Source organism: Colobus angolensis, unplaced genomic scaffold (genome assembly GCF_000951035.1).
Source record: "Colobus angolensis palliatus isolate OR3802 unplaced genomic scaffold, Cang.pa_1.0 Scaffold14, whole genome shotgun sequence".
In the NCBI taxonomy this organism is placed as follows: domain Eukaryota; kingdom Metazoa; phylum Chordata; class Mammalia; order Primates; family Cercopithecidae; genus Colobus; species Colobus angolensis.
The window spans coordinates 17,105,991-17,126,434 of NW_012114488.1; the positions used below are offsets into that span (position 1 = coordinate 17,105,991).

Below are 20,444 nucleotides of genomic sequence, written 5' to 3' on the forward strand. Positions count from 1 at the left end.
ATGGCACAAGTATACATATGTAACAAACCTGCACGTTATGCACATGTACCCTAGACCTTAAAGTATAATAATAAAAAAAGAGAACAATGACTACCAGTCCATAGAAGAACTAAAGGATAACTTCAAACTAATGTGTACTAATGCCATGATTTACAATAAACCAGAGACCATTTATTATAAAGCTGCAGAGAAACTGTTGCACTCAGGGATGAAAATTCTTAGCCAGGAAAGAATTCAGAGCCTGAAGCAGAGCACAGACTTCATGGCTGAGTTGCAGAAAACGCGAAAGCAGAAAGAACAGACACCTTGCAGAGTGGGGAGGACAGAAGCTGCTAGCCAAGAGAGGACTCTGGAGATGCCGAAATACACGCTTTCAAGAGTCCCAGCAAAGAAAATAAAAAGAAAGACAAAGATATGCTTGAAGATAAGTTTAAAAGCAATAGTTTAGACAGAGAGTAGGAGCAGCTTGACTGCATCGTGAAGAAATCTGGAGGAAAGCTGACCAGGCGGTTTGTGAAGCCAGTGCGAATTTGAAAGAAGAAAACCAGACAGAACAACGATGTTGGGACTTCTCCATCTTGTGGATCCCACTGTAGGAGAGCCAGGCTTACTGCTCTGTGAGACTGGGAATGACAACTGGAAGACTTCAGTATGGAGTGAATACTCCGCAGGGGTTCAAAGAGGATAAAAGGAACAAAGTCTCTCCAGTGTTGTATTTGAATTATGGGCCCTACAGTTCTTATGCACCGCATTATGACTCCATGTATGCAAGTATCAGCAAGGATGATTCTAATCTAACCTATGGGGAAGACCCTGATCTTCCAAGCGATTTCAGCATCCATGAGTTTTTGGCCATGTGCCAAGATTATCCGTATGTCATAGCAGATAGTTTACTGGATGTTTTAACAAAAGGAGGGCATTCCAGGACCCTGCAAGAGATGTAGATGTCATTGCCTGAAGGTGGAAGGCCATACTAGGACACCTGACACAGCAGAAGAAATGGGGATTACAGAAGTAGAGCCACCAGGGTATTTGGACTCCAATACTCAAGACAGGCTCATAGCGCTGAAAGCAGTAACAAACTTTGGCATTCCAGTTGAAGTTTTTGACTCTGAAGAAGCTGAAATATTCCAGAAGAAACTTGATGAGACCACCAGATTGCTCAGGGAGCTAGCTCCAGGAAGCCCAGAATGAACGTTTCAACACCAGACCCCCTCCCAACATGATCTGTCTCTTGGGTCCCTCATACAGAGAAATGCATCTCACTGAACAAGCGACCAATAATCTTAAAGAACTTGCACAGCAAGTAACTCCACAGGTGATATCGTAAGCACGTATGGACTTTGAAAAAAAATGGGGACTTCCATTCCTTCCCCCGTCATGGCAAAAAACTTTGTGGATTTGACAGAAGATACTGAAGAACTTAAAAAGACGAACGTGGCCTGGTGGAAGTTGAGGCCGCCTGGTATTTGATTATATATTGTGTACATACTTTTGCATTCTTAACTTAGAAATGCTTTTTAGAATATACTAAATATTTGTAAATTGTGTTTTTAATTAAACTTTGCAACAGTGAATTTGAATGTTCTAGAGGTTGGACTTGTATTAGGTAATAAAGCTGGACCTGAGGTGGGAAAAAAAAAAAAAAGAGTTTTTTTAAAAAAATTTCTATTCTTTGTTTTGTAATCTAAGATGTTTTTGTAAGTCTCATGGTTACCACAATGCAAAAACCTATAATAGATTCACTAAAACTAAAAAGCAATGAATTAAAACATACTACCAGAGAAAATCTCCTAACCACAAAGGAAAACAGTAAGAAAAGAAAAAACGAAGGAGTTCTAAAACAACAGAAAACAAGCAATGAAATGACAGTAGTAAGTTTACTTGGCAACAATAACACTGAATGCAAATGGACTAAATTCTCTAATTACAAGGCAGAATGAATTAAGTGCCTAAACAGATGAAGCAAGAGTTAAACTATATGCTGACTATAAGAAACTTTCCTCACCTATAAAGCCACACACAGACTGAAAGTGAAAGGGTGGGAAAAGATTTTCCATGCAACTGGAAACCAAAAAGCAGGAGTAGCTATATTTGTATCAGATAAAATAGACTATCGAGACTGTAAAAAGAAAGAGGGTCACTATGTAGTGAAAAAAGGGTCAATTCAGCAAGAGGATATAACAATTATAAATTCTACGCATGCAACACCAGAGCATCTGAGTGCATAAAGCAAATATTAATATATTTAAAAGGAGAGACAGACTGCAATACAATAATAGTAGGGGACTTCAACACCCCATTTTCAGTAATGGACAGAGCATCCAGACAAAAAACCAACAAAGAAACACTGGAGTTAAGCTATACAGTACACAAACAGGCCTAATCAACATTATGGAACATTTTACCCATGCTGCAGAAAACACGTTCTTTTCATCAGCACATGGAACATTCTCCGAAACAGATCATATCTGAGACAAAAAACAAGTCTCAGCAAATTCAAAAAAGTAGAAATCATACCAAGTATCTTATCTGGCTGCAATGGAATAAAACCAGAAATCAGTAACAAAAGGAAGCTTGAAAAATACACCAAGAGATGAAAATTAAACAACATGCTCCTGGATGACAAATGACAAATCATAAAGAAATTAAGAAGGAAATTTAAAAATTTCTTGAAACCAGTGGAAATGAAAACACAACATACCCAAACCTATGGGATACAGCAAAAGTGGTACTAAGAAGGAAGTTTATAACAATAAACACCTATATCAAAAAGTAGAAAGACTTCAAATAAACAACCTAATGGTATACCTGAAAGAACTACAAAAAGAACAAAACAAACCCAAAATTAGTGGAAGGAAATAAATAGTACAGATCAAATCAGAAATAAATGAAATTGAGACTAAAAACCAATACAGAACACCAAGAAAATGAAAGGTTAGTTTTTTTAAAAAAAGATAAACAAAATTAACTAACAAACCTTTAGCTAGGCTAGAAATAAGAGGGAAGATCCAAAAAAATAAAACCAGAAACAAAAGAGGAGACAAAACAACTGAGACCACAGAAATGCAAAGAGACTATTAAGAAGAATGTAACACATGACAGACTATTATGAAGAACTATACACCAACAAACTGGAAAACCCAGAATAAATGGATACTTTCCTGGACACAGCCTACCAAGATTGAACCAAGAAGAAAGAGAAATCTTAATACACCAATAATGAGTATGGAGACTGAAGCCATAATAGTCTCCCATCAAAGAAGAGCCCAGGACCTAATGGCTTCATTCCTATATTCCATCAAACATATAAAGAACTAATACCAATTCTACTCAAACTCTGCAAACAAAATTGAAGCAGAAGGAATACTTTAAAACTCATTCTATGAGACCAGCATTACCCTGATACCAAAACCAGACAAGGACACAACCAAAAAAGAAGACTATAGGCCAACATCCCTGATGAACACAGATGCAAAAATCCTCAACAAAATTCTAGCAAACCAAATTCAATATCACATTAGAAAGATCATTCACCATGATCAAGTGGAATTCATCCCAGGGATGCAGATTGTTCAACATAAGCAAATCAGTGAACATGATACATCACATTAACAGAATCATGAACAAAAAAGCCTATTACTCTTTCAACAGATACTGGAAAAGCATTAAATAAAATTCAACATCACTTCATGAAAAAACCCTCAACAAAGGAACATCCCTCGAAATAATAAAGAATATATATTACAAACCCACAGCTAACACTGTACTCAATGGGGAAATATTAAAAGCCTTTCCTCTAAGATCTGGAGGAAGACCAGGATGCCCACTTTCACTACTTTTATTCAGCGTAATACTGGAAGTCCTGTCCAGAGCAATGAGGCAAGAGTGAGAAATAAAGGGCATCCAAATTGGAAAGGAAGAAGTCAAATTAGCCTTGCTTGCAGATGACATGGTCTTATACTTAGAAAAGCCTCAGGAACTCAACCAAAAAAACTGTTAAAAATGATTAATGGGCCGGGCGCAGTGGCTCATGTCTGTAATTCCAGCACTTTGGGAGGCCGAGGTGGGCGGATCACAAGGTCAGGAGATCGAGACCATCCTGGCTAACATGGTGAAACTCCATCTCTACTAAAAATACAAAAAAAAAAAAAAAAAATTAGCCGGGCATGGTGGTGGGCGCCTGTAGTCCCAGCTACTCAGGAGGCTGAGGCAGGAAAATGGTGTGAACCCGGGAAGCAGAGCTTGCAGTAAGCCAAGATTGTACCACTGCACTCTAGCCTGGGCGACAGAGCAAGACTCTGTCTCAAAAAAACAAAACAAAACAAAAAAAGATTAATGAATTCAGTAAAGTTGTAGGATACAAAATCAACATACAAAAATCAGTAACATTTATATATGCCAACAGCAAACAATCTGAAAAAAAAAAAACAACAACAACAAGAAGGCAACCCCACTTACAATAACTACAAAGAATAAAAAATATCTAAGAATCAATTTAACCAAACAGGTAAAATATCTTGCTAGAAAAATGATAAAACACTGATGAAAGAAATTAAAGAGGACACAGAAAAATGAAAAGATATTCCATGTTCACAGATCAGAAGAACCAATATTGTTAAAGCAACAATTCTGACTGATATGGTAACTCACACCTGTATCCCAGCACTTTGGGAGGCTGAGACAGAAGGATCGCTTGACCCCAGTAGTTCAAGATAAGCCTGGACAACACGGTGAAACTCTGTCTCTACAAAAAATACAAAAATTGGCTGGACATGTTAGCACACGCCTGTAGTCCCAGCTACTGGGGAGGCTGAGAGGTGGAAGGATTGCCTGAGACCAGAAGTCAAGGCTGCAGTGAACTGTAATTGCACCACTGTACTCCAGCCTGTAAGACACAGCAAGACCCTGTCTCAAAACAAAACAGAACAAAACAATTCTACCCAAAGCAATTTACAAAGTCAATGGAATCCCTATCAATGTATAAACGACATTCTTCACAGAAAGAGAAAAAACAATCCTAAAATATATATGGAACCATAAAAGACCCGGAAAAACCAAATCAATCTTGAGCAAAAAGAAAGCTGGAGGCATCACACTACCTGACTTCAGAATATACTACAAAGCTATAGAAACCAAATCAGCATGCTATTGGCATAAAAACAGACATACAGACCAATGAAACAGAACAGAGAACCTACATATAAATCCAGACATTAACAGCTAACTCATTTTCAACAAAGGTATCAAAACATACAATGGGGAAAAAAACCAGTCTCTAACAAATGGTGCTGGGAAAACTGAATAACCACATGCAGAAGAATGAAACTAAAAATTGAACCTTATCTCTCATCATATACAAAAGTCAAAATGGATTAAAGACTTTAACACCTGAAACTATGAAACTACCAGAAGAAAACAATGGGGAAATGCTCCAGGACATTGGTCTGTGCAAAGATTTTTTTTGAGTAAGACCTCAAAAGCACAGGCAACAAAGCCAAAAATAGACAAAAGGATCACATCAAGCTTCTGTAGAGCAAAGGAAACACTCAATGAAGTGATAAAGACAACTCATAAAATGGAAGAAAATATTCATACACTATTCATCTGACAAGAGATTAACAACCAGAATATATAAGGAGCTCAAACAACTCAATAACAAGAAAACAAATAATCTGATTTTTAAATAGGCAAAAGGTCTGAATAGATATTTCTCAAAAGAAGACATTATGGCCAACAGACACATGAAAAGATGCTCAACATCACTAATCATCAGAGAAATACAAATCAAAATCATAATGAGATATCATCTCACCCCAGTTAGAATGGTTTTTATCAAAAAGACAATAAATAATGGATGCTGGTGAGGATGTGGATAAAGGAGAATCCTCGTACACCACTGTTGGGAATGTAAATTAGTACAGTGACTATGGAAAACTGTGGAGATTCCTCAAAAAACTAAAAACAGAACTATCATAAATCCAACAATTCCATTTTTGAATATAAACCTAAAAGAAAATCAGTATATTGAAGATATTTCGTACTCCCATGTTTATTGAAGCACTATATTCACAATAACCAAAGTTACTAGAATCAATATAAGTGCCTATCAATGGACGAATGGACAAAGAAAATATGGTATATATACATAATGGAATATTATCCAGCCATATAAAAAAATGAAATCCTGTCATTTGCAGCAACATGAGTGAAACTGGAAGTCATTATATGTTAAGTGAAAAAAGCCAAGTACAGAAAGACATTATCACATGTTCTCATTCATATGCGGCAGCTAAAAAAGTGGATCTCATGCAGATAGAGAGTAGACTGGTAGTTACCAGAAGCTGAGAAGGGTGGTGGTGGAGGGATGAAGAGAGGTTGATTAAGGGGTACAAATACAGAGTTCGATAGAAGAAACAAGACCTAGTGTTTGGTAGATCAGCAGGGTGAATATAGTTTACAATAATAATATGCTGTATATTTCAAAATAGCTAGAAGAGCATAAATAAAATATTTCTAGCATAAAGAAAAGACAAATATTTAAGGTGAGATGAATATCCCAATAACATTGATTTGATCTTTACAAATTATATAAATGTATTAAATTATCACATGTACCCCAAACATATGTATATCTACTATGTCTCAATAAAAAATATTAAATATTTTAAATGGGCAAAGGATGTGAATAAACATTTTCCCGAGGATATATCAAATGGCAAATAAGCACATTAAAAGATTCTCAACATCAACAGCCATCAGCAAAATGCAAATCGGAACAACACGCTCACTAGGACAGCTATAACTAAAAAGTCAGACAATAGTGTTGCAGAGAAACTGGAAATTTCATACACTACTTCTAGGAATGTTAAATGGTGTAGGTGCTTTATAGAATAGTCTGGTAGTTCCTCGAAAAGTTAAAAAAATAGAGTTATATGACCAGCAATTCTACTTCTAGGTATATGTCTAAGAGAAATAAAAATACATGTCCACACAAATACTTGTACATCAATATTCATAGCAGCATTATTCATAATGGTCAAAAGGTAAAAACAACTCAGATTTCCACCAGTTGATGAATGGATAAATACAATACAGCATATCCAAAGAATAGAATATTATTCAGCCACAAAAAGGAATGAAGTGCTGATAAATGCTATACTATATATATTTAAAATATTTCAATTAAAAATTGTATACTAAAAATTTTTATTAATTTTTAGTATTTTATTAATCTTTTAGTATTAAAATTTTTAGTATACAATTTTTAATTAAAATATTTTAATCTTATAAATATGGAGGAAATTTTAAAATATTATGCTAAGTTAAAGAAGCCAGACACAAAAAAATCACGTATTATATGACTCCATTTATATGAAATGTCCAAAATCGGCAAATTTATAGAGACAGAAAGGAGATTAATGGTTGCTGGGGCTTAGGGAATTGGTGGGAAATGAGCAGTGACTGCTATTTGATATGGTGTTTCTTTTTAGGGTGACAATGTTCTAATATTGATTGTACTTACGGTTGCACAACTCTGTGAATAAAGATCAATGAATTGTATACTTTAAATAGGTAAAATGTGTAGTATGTGAACTACATCTCAATAAAGTTACATAATTTTTTTGAGACAAGGTCGTCCTCTATCACTCAGGCTGGAGCATAATGGCAGGATCACAGCTCACTGCAGGTCTGACAACCTGGGCTCTAGTGATCTTCCTGCCTCAGCTTCTTGAATAGCTGGAACTACAGGTATGTGACACCTGCCTAATTTTTTTACTTTTAGTTTTATTTTTTGTAGAGACAGGGTCTCGCTACATGCTTAGGCTGGTCTCAAACTCCTGGGCTCAAGTGATCCTCCTGCCTCAGCCTCCTAAGTAGCTGCCCTGCCTCAAAGTGCTGGGATTACAGGTATGAGCCACCTCACCCCACCTGTTTATAATCTTTTAAACCTATCTGTACTCACTGTTTTCTTTAGCAGATGCTAATGAGAAGACCTAATTCTGAATATACCATTAGAGAAAATGCACTCATTAAAATAAATTATTCAACTTGTATCATAGGAATTATGAATATACAGAAATATAATCATTTGTCACTAAAACCACTTACATATCTTTATTTTTATTTCATGATGCACTAAATATAGTATTTTTATTTTAATTTTTTTTTTAGACAGAATCTTGCTGTGTTGCCCAGGCTGGGACTGTAAGTTTGTACCAGTGCACCTGGCTTTAAACCCTGAATCATATTAAGATTTAAAAAAAAAAGAGAGATAAAGTGATCATTACCAAAAACTAAACAAAGAAACTAAAGATTAAGAAAGAACTGTTAATGTAAGAAAGTCTTCTCAGACAATAAAACTAAATGACAATAAAACAATTTAATATTTGCACAGGCTCCTCATATCCCTCAAAATCCCGTATCCCAACCCGATATCCTATAACTTTCATACATGAATTAAAGAAAGGTTTTCTTAGGACTATGTTTAATTACTTAGAGTACTGGATTGATATGGCAAGCGAGTTCTACTAAGCATACAGTTGGTCTCATGGGGTCCTGAATAAGGCAAAATGATAAATCATAAAAATCCGAAGACCAAAGCTTTGGGCAAAAACATATTAACTAAACTTACCAAAACAATGCAAACCAGAAGTCAGTGGAGCAACATCTTTAATGTATTAAAAGAAAAAAAAAGTCAATTTTTTAGCGGTTACCCTGGAGTCTGACTATTCTAAATCCACTTTCAAATAATACTATACTGCCCCAAAGGTAGCTTATATTAGATTGGTGCAAACGTAACTGTGGTTTTTGCATTGTTGGAATTTGCCATTTGACTGGAATACATTCTTAAATAAATGTGATTATGTTATACATCCTTTTAATGGGCATTTCTCACATTATGTTTTTTTGCTAATGACTTATTAGTTGCTGTTCATTTTATGTTTATTTTAGGCTATGGAAATGATGTTAGACAAAAAGCAAATTTGAGCGATTTTCTTATTTGAGTTCAAAATGGGTTGTAAAGTAGCAGAAACAACTCACAATATCAACAATGCATTTGGCCCAGGAATTGCTAACAAATGTACAGTGCAGTGATGGTTCAAGAAGTTGTGCAAGGGGAACAAGAATCTTGAAGATAAGGAGCCTGGTGGCCGGCCATCAGAAGTAGACAACAACCAATTGAGAGCAATCATCAAAGTTGATCCTCTTACAACTACACGAAAAGTTGCCAAAGAACTCAATGTAGGGCATTCTACAGTTGTTCAACATTTGAAGCACAGTGGAAAAGTGAAAAAGCTAAATAAGTGGGTGCCTCATGAGCTGCATGAAAATAAAAAAAAGAGTCGTTTTGAAGTATCATCTTCTCTTATTCTACACAATAACAACGAATCATTTCTCGATTGGATTGTAATATGTGACAGAAAATGGATTTTATATGACAACCAGTGATAACCAGCTCAGTGGCTGGACCAAGAAGCAGCTCCAAAGCACTTCCTAAAGCCAAATTTGCACCAAAAAAAGGTCATGGTCACTGTTTGGTGGTCTGCTGCCCGTTTGACCCACTACAGCTTTCTGAATCCAGGCAAAAACCCATATATCTGAAAAGTACGCTCAGCAAATCGATGAGATGCACTGAAAACAGAAAGGGCCCAATTCTTCTCCAAGACAATGCCCGACCGCACAACCAGCGCTTCAAAAGTTAAAGAAATTGGGCTATGAAGTTTTGCTTCAGCCACCATATTCATCTGACCTCTTGCCAGCGGACTACAATTTCTTCAAGCATCTGGATAACTTTTGGCTGGGAAAATGCTTCCACAACCCACAGGATGCAAAAAATGCTTTCCAAGAGTTCACTGAATCCCGAAGCACAACTTTTTTCTGAGACAGAGTTTCACTCTTGTTGCCCAGGCTGGAGTACAATGGCACAATCTCGGCTCACTGCAACCACCGCCTCTGGGGTTAAAGTGATTTTCCTACCTCAGTCTCCCTCCGAGTAGCTGGGATTACAGGCACGCACTACCACGCCTGGCTAATTTTGTATTTTTAGTAGAGATGGGGTTTCTCCATGTTGGTCAGGCTGGTCTCAAACTCCTGACCTCAGGTGATCCACCCACCTTGGCCTCCCAAAGTGCTGGGATTACAGGCGTGAGCCACCGTGCCAAGCCCTGAAGCACAGATTTTTATGCTACAGAAATAAACAAACTTATTTCTTGTTGGCAAAAATGTGTTGATTATAATGGTTCCTATTTTGATTAATAAAGATGTGTCTGAACCTAGTTACAATGATTTAAAATTCCTGGTCCAAAATTGTGATTACTTTTGCACCAGCCCTCCTATCCCTTGTAAAATTGCTGCCATTAATTTCACTTATCCCTAAGCTGTAACTGAATGTATTACTGCTATTATTATTTTGAACAGTTACCTATCCATTAAGAACAAGAAAATAAAAGATTTTACCTTTACTTATTCCTTCTCTAATACTCTTCCTTTCTTTATGTAGATCCAAGTTTCTCACCTATATCATTTCCCTTTTATCTGGAGAAAAGGAAACTTTCTCCAGAAAGTTTCTAACATTTCTTATAAGGCAAGTAACATTTCTTACTGGCAACAGATTCCCTCAATGTTTATTCGTCTGAGAAAGTATTTTATTTTCCCTTCATTTTGAAGGATAATTTCACTGCACACAGAATTCGAGGTTGGTGGTGTTTTTCTTTCAACACTTTAAACATTTCACTCCTCTCTTCTTGCTTGCATGGGTTGTGAACAGAAGTCCAATGTAATTTTTGCTTTCTTCACATATAAGTAAGGTGGGTTTTTTCACCTCTGGTTTCTTTCAAAATTTTCTCTTTATCTTTGGTTTCCTACAGTTTGAATATGATATGTGTAGGTGTTTACTTTTGGAAAATTCTCAATCATTATTACTTCAAATATTTATTTTGTTCTTCTGAAGAGACAATCAAAGGTATTCTTCATTTCTGTTACAGATTTTATTTTTAGTACTTCCTTTTCTTACAACTACAATCCCTATGCCTCCATTATCCATCTGTTCTTTTTGTTATTGGTGGTGATGCTGTCATTGTTTTTGAGACAGGGTCTCGCTCTGTCATTCAGGCTGGAGTGCAGTGGCGCGATCTTGGCTCACTGCAGTCTTGACCTCATGGGCTCAGGCAATTCTCCCACCTCAGCCTCCCAAATGGCTGGGACTACAAGGGCATATACCACCACACTCAGCTAATTTTATTTCTTGTAGAGATGAGGTCTCACTACGTCGCCCAGGCTGGTCTTGAACCCCTGGGCTCAAGTGATTCTCCCACCTTGCTTCCCAAAGTGCTGAGATTACAGGTGCGAGCCAACATGTCCAGCCACTCATCTGTTCTTGTACGTTGTCTACATTTTTTATTACAGACCTTACTTACCATGTTACTCATAATTATTTTAAACTATCAATCTGACAATTCTAAAATCTGTGCCATATCTAGCTAGGAGTTAAGACTGCCATGTTTACTATCTGCTGTAGTTACAGGTGTTAGAGGCTAATATTTTCTCTACTGTCCTTGTTTTTGTCTCATACTGTCTTTGGGTTTCCCTATAAACTGTTTACATAGTGTGAGTCTAAGCCTTGCAGTTCTTTCAGCGGTAAATCTTCTGTTATTATACAGGAGCCTATTGACATGAGGGGAGGGGAAGAGCCTGCTGATGTGGGATATGGGGAGAAGATAAAGTGTTCTATAGCCCTATGATTACGTTTCAGTCTTTAAGGGGGCCTGTGCCCCTGGGGTGTGACCGTCACAAGTGATTTTCAGCTTTTCCCCCCACTTAGGTGAAACAGGAAGAAATAAGGGGGCTGGAGTTAGATATTTCCCTCTCCCTGAGTTGGTTAAGGCTCTGGTGGTTTCCCTTGGCGAATGTTACATGTGACCTTGTAAACAATGTGTATTCTGAAGTTAACAGGTAGGTGTAAGGTTCTAAAAATGTCGATTAGACTGAGTTCCTTGACACAGTGTTGTTCAAGTGTTTCATATACTTACTGATTTTCTACCTACTTGTTTTATCAAATGCTGAAAGAGCAGTGTTGAAGTCTCCAACTTTAACACTGGCTTTATCTTTGTCTCTCTTTTGTTCTCCCCTATGTCTCTCCCTTGATCTCAGTATTTCATCAAGTTTTTTGAACTTTTTGTCTTTTTGAAAACTTGAACTTCTTACCATTTTTAAATATTCCTCTTTAATTCTGATAATACATCTTACCATGAAGTCAACTTTGCCTGATCTTTAGATACTCCAGTGTTCCTAGTGACTTTTCCCTGCAGAGTACATTTCTCCATTGTTTTACTTTTAAACTGTCTATATATTAAGTATGATTCTTATGAGTTGCTTATAGTAATGCTTTGCATTTTAAGTTAGAATAATAAGTCCACGTAAAACTAATCCAATTATTTAAGTAGTAAGATTTGAGGTTATGTCTTGCCATTTTGTTTTCTATTTTTCCTGCTTATTCATTGCTCACTTTTTTCCCTAACCTGCTCTCTTTTGGCCTGATAAAATTTTAGATTCAATTCTACCTTATTGGTTGTCTTTAAGTAGTTGTTGCAGGATTTACAATATGCTTCCATTTTCCCCCATCTTTTGTGTTTCTTCCTCCCATAAAGTTTACTTCTACATGTTATAAGCCACATAATACATTGACATTATTTTTGCTTTAAATAACTATCAAGGAAATTAAGAAGAAAAATAAGATTTTTAAATTTGCCTACATATTTACCATTTCTGGTGATCTTCATTTCTTCATGCAGATCTGAGTTTCCATATAGCATCCTTCCTTTTGCCTGAAGAGCATCCTTAACATTTCTCATAGTTCAAATCTGCTAATAATGAATTTTTGCAGCTTTTAAAAATGTTTTTAATTTGCCTTAAGTTTTGAAGCATATTTTAATTGAATATAGAATTCTAGGGTTTTCTTTCAGAAATGGCATGTTTTATTTCTAGTAAGTCATCAGTAATTCTTATGATGGTTTCTCTGTATATGGTTTGAGGGATTTTTCTAGGCTGCTTTAAAGATTTTTATTAATTTTCAACAATTCAATTATGATGTGCCATGGTGTCCGTGTGTGTGTGTGTGTCTTGTTTAGGGTATGTGGTGGTGTTTTTTGTTTCCGGGACAGGATTTCACCTTGTCGCCCAGGCTGGCTGTGTTGTTATTTACAGGTTTTGTTATATTGTGTTTTCAATAAAATTACTAAACATACTTATAATACCTATCTTAAAGTCCTTTTCCTTGAATTTGATCATATATTGCACTTCTGGATCTGTTTTTAGTCACAAGACTTTCTCCTTTTTATAGATTACACTTGCCTACTTCTTTATATATCTAGTTTTTTTGTTTGTTTTTTGTTTTTTTAAGACAGAGTCTCTCTCTCTGTTGCGCAGGCTGGAGTGCAGTGGCTCGCTGCAACCTCCACTTCCTGGGTTCAAGCCATTCTCCTGCCTCAGCCTCCTGAGTAGCTGGGACTACAGGCGCCGCCACCTTGCCCAGCTAATTTTTGTATTTTTAGTAGAGACATTTCACCATATTGGCCAGGCTGGTCTCCAACTCCTGACCTTGCGATCCACCCGCCTCGGCCTCCCAAAGTGCTGGGATTGCAGGCGTGAGCCACCACACCTGACCATATCTAGTAATTTTTAAATAGATGGTGGGCAGTGTAGATACCTGCTTATATGTGGATTTTATGGTCTTCCTTTCAAAAAAGTTTTGTCCCAGCAGGCAACTAATTTACTTGCAGATCGTGTGATTGTTTTCAGCCTTGTTTTTAAATTTTGTGAGTGCAGGTCCAGGAAAGCCTTTATGCTAGGACTATATTAGCCCTACTCATAAGATACGGCCTTTCTGGAATTTCTACTGAATGCCTGGTGTATTCAAGAAGGTCTCAACACTCTGAATAGACAAAATGTTCATATTTTGCAGATGTCTGCAAACTTTGGCAGTTGCTTAATTTATGGTTTTTCAGTAGTTATCCTTTCACTGAAAATTGTCTGGCCTCACAAGGTCTTAACCTGTCCATATACAGCTTAACATTCAGCCAAAGGCTGTTCACTTATTCATTTCCTGAAGGAATTTAGAAGAGACTCTATCCTTCAGTCTGATACATGACCTTAATGGTGTAGGCCAGAAATTCTTAATTGTTTTATAAAAAGGAGTTAATTCTATTTCCCAAAGCTCTGACGTCACAGAGAACTGATTTTAAACATTACAAACCAAACAGAAAACAGAGTACCATTATTGTCCATGTTCCATTCCCTCTATAAAATATGGGCAAACAACAGAGAATTAACAAAGTGTGTATAGCAATGTAACTGACATGGAAGTGTATCATGTAGACAGGCCTTCAAACATCTACTGGCAGATTAGGAAGTACTGGATAAAAACATAGGTTCATGAAACTATAGATCAGCAGAAAAGGAATCGACTGCCCGTTGCATAGTGCTAGACCAGCTGGTTATCAAGCTGGGAAAAAAGGTAGGGTTAGATTTCCAAAATCATACTGCCCAAGAAATCAGTCCAGATAGATTCAAATCCAAGTATACACAAAACATTTTTAAAGTCTCTGTCTAGAGGAGATTTTTAAAAATAGGCATAAAAGGCTTAAACTACAAAAGAAAAAGCTATGACTTTAAATTAAAATGGACACGAATACCAGAAATTAAAAGACAAACACCTGAAAGAGATGTTTCCAATACAGTTAACCACAAATGATCAGTATCCAGAATATATAAAGAACTCCACAAATCAGTAAGAAAGATAGCAACCCAAAAGAAAAATGGTCAAAGAATATGATGGGGCCATTTCCACAGAAAAGGAAGAAAAGAAAAGTAGAATGACTGATAATATATCAAATGATAATCAGCCTTTAGGTTTTAGGTTCTGAAAATTCCTACAAACTTCCTTCATTCAAAACAAAACTTTTTGATACAGCCAAGATAAAATGCCTAACGTAAGGTTAGTTGCTTGGTGTAGGCTTTCTCTACTCCAGTACAATAAAATTAGACTTATTTGAAAGGAAAAAAATGCCAGGGATAATATCATCTGCTAATTTTTCCCTTTTGTCATTAGAAAAATTTCACACAGCAGTTAATGTTTAAGGTATATTTTCCTCAACAGGCAAAGAGAACTGAATACTGTTCATACTACTTCCCCGGAAGTATAGAGGCCAAAGCAAAGGAGATTTATGGAAGGCAATGATTAACCCAGTGTACTAACCTAGGCAGTCTAGCAACCAATCACCTCATTGTTTTCAAGAATCAACTGCAGATAATAAGATGGCAGCAGGAGAGAAATATAGGAAGCTCTTGGCATGTGGCAAACTGCCTTGGAAGGGAAAGAGAAACAGAAACTTTTGAGCTGGATTTAAAAACTCACTGAGAATATACTTCTCTCTGAAGAAAAAGTGTTAACAAGAATGCAGGTGGCAACAACAGACAGTGGGAACTACTAGAAAGGAAAGGTAGGGAGTGGGGCAAGGATTAAGTAACCACTGGGTGCTATGCTCACTACCTGGGTAATGGGGGTCAGTCATGTCCCAAGCCTCAGCATCACGCAATATACCCATGTAACAAACCTGTATACGTACCCCTGAATCTAAAATATAAATTGCAATTTTTTAAAAAAACAGGTAAAATAAAGAAAATTAAAATTATTAAATACATTTAGGAATTGGAGTATTAAAGTTACTCTTAAAACCTTACAAAGAAAACCATTTTTAAAATATTTTCTGTCTGGTTATTCTAAATGAATTAGGGGGGTATACCAACAATTCACTATACGTTTTTACTGAACACCTAAGTGTGTACAAGGCTTTATAAAGGTAATGTGGATTTCAAAATGAATTAAGTATGACCTCTAACTTTAAAGAGCTGGGGATGGGGTGGTGCAAAAAGTTATACTGCAAGACAGAGATGGAAACAAAATGCTTAGGGAGCCCCCCCAAAAAACAGAAACTAACTGGAATGGATGTGGCAAGAAAGGCTTCATAGAAGTGTTATTTACACCAGTCTTTAAAGGATGGGTAGGAATTCAACAGACATAGGAAAAGGAGACTGGAGAAGGTAGAGTACACAAAAAAAACAGAGAGAACAGTTTAAGCAAAGGTATGGGAGTTAGAAAAAGCATAGGATATATTCAGGAAATGCCAAGCATATGAGTGGGGCTGAAATATAAGATTCATGGTAAAGAGAAAGAAAAATGGGAAATAAGCCTAGAAAAGAACAATGGAGACAGACTGAGGAAGTCCCTTACCACAACATAAAAAGTTCATTTTCAGCTGTGGGGATTCAAATGATTTTGTGCTGTACAGACATACATAACATAGCCCTTTACTCTCAGATGGGCCTGTGTATAAGTTTCATTTTAACTTGTGCTGTCTTGTGGTCATCAATCCACCAACTCCCATGAGAATTAACAGTTAATTGGAATAAATGCTGAGGTTGGTTAAAAGCTAAATTTTAAAACAGATCCAGTTGCTCTATAGTCAATATGATTCTGTTAATAGAGTGACAATATAATTTCTTGCACAAACTGGATTATTGAGAATAAAGATGGTTTCTATTAATAATAATGCTAGTGTAAATTAGGAACATCCCAACACACTGGGATGAAGTGACCTTAGTTATAAAAACTCCCAAATCAGCTGGGCATGGTGGCTCACGCCTGTAATCCCAGCACTTTGGGAGGCTGAGGTGGGTGGATCACCTGAGGTCAGGAGTTTGAGACCAACCTGACTAACAAGGTGAAACTCCATCTCTACTAAAAATACAAAAATTAGCCGGGTGAGTTGGCAGGCACCTGTAGTCCCAGCTACTCGGGAGGTTGAGACAGGAGAATTGCTTGAACCAGGGAGGCAGAGGTTGCAGTGAGCCAAGACCACGCCACTGCGCTCCAGCCTGGGCAACGGAGCGAGACTCTGTCTCAAAACAAACAAAAAACTCCCAAATCACAGGGACTCTACTTTTCTTCCACAAATTCCCTTCAGTGGGAATCTCCTTTTATAAAGCCTTAGGAGAATCTAGTATTTAATACTGAGATTAGTGGCTATGGCATTTTAAAGAGATAGGCATATATTAAACATGAACAAATCTACTCTTTGTATAGTAGCAGAGACTTGAAGGATGAATAACTTCGTGTAAATTTATACAAGACTTCTTTACCTTAACTAATGACAACCATGAAGACACAAGAACTACTGATCACTAATCTCACAAGTATAATGATTCAGATGGTATTTCCTGAGCTTGTGTTTGATTTTTACATTTGAAAACAGTTAATTTTCAAATATACCTACCATTCCAAAATATATTAATCTTTGTTTTAGCATGCTGAAGGAAAAAAATCTGTTTATTGCTAAAATTACAGAATACACTTGATGGTTTGCAAAAGACTTAATACAGATGGTTGTAAAACTTAGCCTTTAGCCTCTTGCCAAATACCATACCACATGTGTTCTGAATCACCAGCAAACCTGGATGCCCTCATGTGAGATTATTTCAACTCCAACTTTCAAATGCTTGCTATCAGAAAACACTTATAGAGAAAAATGCAATCTCACTAACCAGCAATTAATAAAGAGACAAAACCAACCCATGGTCTTAATGAGCAAATGAATCCAAAAACTTCAAATGTCAGGACTCTAGGAAAGTAATTTAACCTCTATTAATTTTTGTCAAAGTCTAAGGCCTGATTAAAGATGGTTTTTACCCTGTAAAAAATTGTTAACCTTTTCACATTAAAAATAATTCACCTTATGTCAGGGGTTGGCATCAGGAGTAACAGGACAAATGGTAAATATTTTAGGCTCTGTGGTTCACAGTGAATCTATGGTACAACGACCTCCTGCTGAAGCATGACAACAGCCATTATAAGTAATCAATGTGAAGGGCTGTGATCCAATAAAGTTTTACTTAGAAAAATAGGTGGTTGGACTGGATTTGGCTCACAGACTGTAGCTGGTCAAGCCCTCTTTCAGAATATAAGCTCCTTCGTATTCCCAGTGCCTTGGGCAGTACTTGACACATACTAGATGCTCTGTAAATGTTTACTGATTAATCATATTATTTAGTAAGCAAAAAACTTAACCAATTGTCTCCACTACTATACAAACACTGTGTTCATTGAGTATTGAGACTTAACTTCCTAAGTTAGAATTTATAGGTTATTTCCCACACAAAATCCTTACTTTAAATTTTTTTTAATTAAAATTTTTACTTTAATTGTATTATGAATCATGGAACACTATCATGTCAGTATTGAACTCTGTTCACCCAAGATATGAATTTTCTGGCTCCCTGGGGCTGTTTCTATAAATAAGCAATCCAATAGTCTAGTGCAAGGACTAAAGCTGAATGGTCATGTTGAGTTAAGGCCACAGTGAATACCCTAACAGGCAAGTGAGAGCCAAAGAAAAATGGGAAGAACTGTGTGGAAACTGGTCTGCAGAGAAAACAATGGAAGAGAAGTGAGACTTGTTTATACCATGCAACGAAAATCTGTGAGATTTCCCTATATTGTAATAATAAATCCCCTTTTTATTAGAGGTTTTTTTTTTTTTTTTTTTTTGAGACAAGGTCTCGCTCTGTTGCCCAGGCTGGAGTGTAATAGGGTAATCTTGGCTGACTGCAACCTCTGCCTCCTGGGCTCAGATGATCCACCTCAGCCTCCTGAGTAGCTGGGACCACAGGCATGTGCCACCAAACCCAGCTAATTTTTGTATTTTTTGGAAAGACAGGTTTTCGCCATGTTGCCCAGGCTGGTCTTAAAATTCTGGGCTCAATTGATCCACCTGCCTCAGCCTCCCAAACTGCTGGGATTACAGGCGTGAGCCACCGTGCCTGGTCATTTTCTTTTCTTTCTGAGACAGGGTCTCACTCTGTCACCCAGGCTGGAGTGCCCTGGCACAGTCACGGCTCACTGTAGCCTCAACCTCCCAGGATTAAATGATCCTCTCACCTCAGCCCCCTGAGTGGCTGGGACTACAGGAGCACACCACCACACTTGGCATTTTTTTTTCTTTTTAATTTTTAATAAAGATGAGGTCTTGGTATGTTGCCCAGGCTGGTCTCTAACTCCTGCTTAAGGAGTGAGTTAGAGACTCCTCAAGCAATCTTCCTGCCCCAGCCTCCCAAAGTGCTGACTGAGATTACAGGGGTGAGCCACCACACCTGGCCAATTACAGCTTTTTTGAAAGAGCTTGTGGTCTTTGCAAACAAATCATTCCTGAATAGAAAATGGAATACGAAACACTTCGGAGAGGATTTAATGCTTGAGCTTAAACTTTAAAAATAAGCAGGCAGGGTTTTGAGTCAAGGTGAGGTAACAGGGAATAAATTCACCCACTGCCTGAAATAACAAACAGAAAAGCATGTAAATCAATGGTCTTTACACAGTAGACATTGGCCAGCATAGGACAGTAATCCCTGAGAGACAGGAAACAAACATTGTAAGTCCTTCTTCAATAGCTCCTCACTTAGAGCTTCCATGGAGCAGAGGGATAAGAAACCCGGGTGGAAGCCTGTAATCTCCCTGAGTGGAGGAAACAAAGTTGAAGGCCAAGCTTGTTAGAATTTGCCTGGTAGAGTACCGGGAGAAGAGAATTGCAAAGAGGCAGATAGGAGTAGATCTGTAGAGGGTTCCCTCAAGTTTTTACTGAAAGTATCAGCATGTGCTTTGTGAGGAATGTACCTAAAGCAGAAAAATAAGTAACTAAAATGGGCAGAGGGAACAATCCCAAGGGCTCACACAGTAGCAGGAGTAATTCATGTTTCACCTAGCAAGGAAACGTACTTCACAAGACATCGAGTAGAATAATCATAAGATTACTGACTCAGTAGTTGGGCAAAATTAGCTCTAGTTAAGTTTGCTCTGTTCCCACCCAACTAAGCATAAAAAGACTTGGAAGGATTACACTATTTCCAAATAACTTAACAGTGTCCCAGAATAAAGCTCAAGAATATTTCTAAAAAACAATGATACCCAGAACACAAGGTGAAATCCACGTCTGGCATCCAGTGAAAAAATCTAGGCATGTAATAAGCAGAACAATATGAGCCATAATGAGGAAAAAAATGTAGTAATAGAAACAAGCCAGGAAATGACATAGATGATGGAATTAGTAAGCAAAGATATTAAAATAGTTATTGCAACTGTAATCTATATGTTCAAGAAGTAGAAGAATGCCTAAATGTATTAAATAGAGACGCAGACAATAAAAAAAATCAAAATTTTCATCTCATGAAGGATGAAAAATAAATGAAGAGGAAAAATATGAGTAGAATTAAGAATATATCAGAAATGCCAGAATTAAAGATTAATAAACTTGAAGACAAAGTCATATAAACCATCCAAAATGAAGCACAGAAAAAGCCTGAAAATACATGAACAAGGCTGGGTGCAGGTGTGG

General features: G+C 37.0%; 1 protein-coding gene and 1 pseudogene across 3 annotated transcripts in view; one reads left to right on the forward strand and one right to left on the reverse strand.

The window, feature by feature from the left end:
* The window catches only part of LOC105506789, an 8,016-nt pseudogene extending 6,543 nt beyond the window's left edge, over positions 1-1,473 (forward strand).
* The window catches only part of REV3L (REV3-like, polymerase (DNA directed), zeta, catalytic subunit), a 185,017-nt gene that overhangs the window by 131,702 nt on the left and 32,871 nt on the right, over positions 1-20,444 (reverse strand). The window lies entirely within an intron of this gene.